The sequence below is a fragment of the Ornithorhynchus anatinus genome, chromosome X1 (assembly GCF_004115215.2).
Source record: "Ornithorhynchus anatinus isolate Pmale09 chromosome X1, mOrnAna1.pri.v4, whole genome shotgun sequence".
NCBI classification, from domain to species: domain Eukaryota; kingdom Metazoa; phylum Chordata; class Mammalia; order Monotremata; family Ornithorhynchidae; genus Ornithorhynchus; species Ornithorhynchus anatinus.
Window position 1 is genome coordinate 118,667,163 of NC_041749.1, and position 3,239 is coordinate 118,670,401.

Sequence of the window (3,239 nt, forward strand, 5' to 3'; positions counted from 1 at the left end):
ATGATTACCTGAAATCTCAAAGTTGTGAACCCCTATCTATGAACCTAGCCTTAATCCAACCTTACCCTAACTGGAATTTTGACCTGCCTCTAGCCTTCTTTAACGTAAAAATTCCATCCAACCTAGGATTCACTCTTTGCCTAGAGGAAATGGGATACTTGGAGAAAGCGTGGGATTGTTGCATACACTACGGGTTCAATCAATACCACAGATCGGTTGATTGATTGTTGCCCTCCTTGACCCATCCCACACCTGGAGAGGATAAGTATTTTCATATTGAAAATGAAGACACACGCACACAAACACACACAGACACACACACATGGATATCTGGCTTCCATATTCCAAAATAAACTGACCTCTCCAGGTGTGTATGGGGAGCTGAAGAAGACAGTCAGAGGCCCTGGGTTCTAATTTTGGCTCCACCACTTGCCTGGTGAGTGATCTTTGACAAGTCACTTAACTCTTTCTGCCTCAGTTTCCTCATCTACAAAGATGGAAGTAATTGTTCTTCCTTCCCTAAAGACTGTGAGCCCCATGAGGGAAAGAGACTGTGTCCAATCTGACTGTGTTATATCATTTCTAGTACAAGGTTTTCCACCTAGTAAATCCTTAACAAATGAGCACAATTATGATTTTGTTGACATCCATTCTTCTCCCCTGTCCTGCCTTGCCAGACTGTGCTGCTCTGAGCATTGTTATGGTGTTAGCATTTCAGGGTTCCACTCGTAACCCAGTCCATGGATTTATTTAATGCCTTCTTGAACTTCCTGGAAATTTCTGCCTGCAGAACTTCACCCTAACCATAGCCTCATCACCCTAACCAGAGCCCTAAACCTAACTTGATTCCTAACCTTAAGCCATTACCCTTTCTTCCTATGCATGTCAGTCAGTCCAAGACAAAGTTCTGGACGGGGGTTCCTGATAGGGTCGCCTTCTGAAAAAGTCAGAATCTCAGTATTGCTTGGCCATCAGAGTTCTTGTGACTGGCAGGTTTTCAGTTACCAAAAGCTATTTTCCCTGAATGAACTGGATGGAACGTCCATAAAACCAGCTCTGAGGACTAAGTAATAACAATAATAATAATAACTGTAGAATTTTTTAAACTCCCCTCTCAGTGTCGCACCTGGAGAGTTTCTAGTACTCCACCAGTCTCGACTATGGGAGGGAGAGTCGAGCAGAGGCATATCCATTCCATTCGTAGCTTGGGCAGTGGCTATCGAGTGGAAGGCAATCTGCTACAAGTCAAAACACTCCCGTGCTGGGCAGCAAAGGCATGGGAGAGAGTCGAGGGCGGAGACTCGAGTTTACTGCGTGGAAGGTGGCAATGGTAAACCACTTCTGGATTTTTAGCAAGATAAATTTATGGATACTCTACCAGAACGATTGCAGATGGAGGCATTCTGGGAGACATGTGTCCATGGCATCTCTATGGGCAGAGACGACTCTACAGCATAAGACAAGACAAATTTTTTAGTGCTTACTATGTGCCAAGCACCTTTATAAGCTCTGGGGAAGATATGAGATAATCAGGTTAGACACAGTCCCTGTTCCACACAGGGCTCACAATCTGAGTAGGAGGAAAAACAGGTATTGAATCCCCATTTTCTAGAGGAGAAAAAAGAGAAGTGACTTGCCCAAAGTCACGTAGCAGGCACGTGCCAGAACAGGATTAGAACCTGGGTCCTCTGACTTCCAGACCCGGGCTCTTTCCACTAGGCCATGCCACTCCTCTGTAAATGTCTCTGTGGGGAGGTTGGAGTCAAAATTGGAGACGGAGGGCAAGGTCCGCTGAGTGGAATATATTGCCAACAACTTCTAAAAGAATCAACTGCAACCATTCCTAAAGAGAACAAATTGGAAGAGAGGGTAAGCTCCTGGAGGGTAGGGATACTGCCAAGCTCCAAATACAATACACTGCACATGGTAAGCATTCAATCTCCATGACTGACTGACTGATGGAATGATTGAGGCTTTATACCATATCAATTTCATTCTTCTCTGCCATCTTCAAATTCATTTTTAACAGACACATTTAGAAATGAGGAAAGGAGTTAAATAAGGTGACTTTTAATTACAATGAATTTGATGTGATCTGGACTTTGGAGCTAATTAAAAATTCAACCTGCTTTAGCACGATGAAAGTATCTGGTTAATGAGTTGCCTCCCTGAAAGCACTCAAAATTAGTATGTCACCACCTGCCACACTAAAAAAAAATAATCAAAGTGATAGGCAAATTCTCTCAAATCTTCCACCCTAGATGGGCGACTGCCAGGTGATGGAGTTCAATGGCAGTTCGATTCGCACTGATCTCAAGGGTGCAAATCCCCAGTCTCAGAGAAGGGGCCGTGGAGATTAGTTTACCATAAGAGACGTAAGTCATCCGGAAGTGGGTGTCTATGTACATGTGGGCATACATGTGTGTGGGTGGGTGACAGCAGAAAGCCATATTCATTATTCAGTGCACAAAAATGAGCAAAATTGGTGAAAGAAAATGTGTCATCTGCCAGGTAGGGAGAAGCTACCATCAGGATGACTGACAATCCAATTAGAGAATCCTCTTTAGGCAAAAAAGTCTGGTGGAGTGCAAAGTTATGAACTACATAACACACCATGACACAAATTCCCAATCCATTTTCAAATATATGGAGGGGGAAAGCTTTGAATAATGCATGTTATAGAACATCGTTGCTATGCATTATTTAAAATATTTGTGCTGACTGAAAGTGATCATATCCCTTTTTCATTACAGTTTTGTGATGCTCTTAATATTCTCTGCTGCTGATGTTAGTTGAAAGACTGGACACGTTGTTTTACAGCATATTTCTCTGACCTAGATGCTACCATGAGGTTTGTGGTATAATGCATTCTGATATGGAGTCCTTTCACTCTGATGCAGATGTTTATGGGTGTTCAAAGAAGCAATGATTATCTTCTATCTACTTAGTACAGTGCTTGGCACAGAGTAAGGCCTTAACAAGTACCATCGTTATTATTATTGTTGTCATCAGTCTCTTCTCTCACATTTGAACATGATCTTAACTGGGGGGCGGAGGGGAATGGTTTCTCCAATCATGCTACATCGGTCTATCAGTTAATCAGACGGCACAATGGAGGTGGGTGGGGGTGGGTGGGGGGATGGAGGGGCAGAGATTTGATGAGAACTATAGCATATCTCCCTTCATAACGCTCCTTCAGACTGGTCAGGGAATCAATATGTTTTCATTAGCAGGGCATC

The 3,239-nt window shown here is 43.2% G+C and overlaps 1 non-coding gene across 1 annotated transcript; it reads left to right on the forward strand.

The window, feature by feature from the left end:
• The first annotated feature begins 1,108 nt into the window (after positions 1–1,108).
• LOC114806893 lies at positions 1,109–1,246 on the forward strand. Its single transcript, XR_003754947.1, has one exon. It is a non-coding gene; the product is annotated as a small nucleolar RNA SNORA7 (small nucleolar RNA).
• Positions 1,247–3,239: the final 1,993 nt, after the last annotated feature.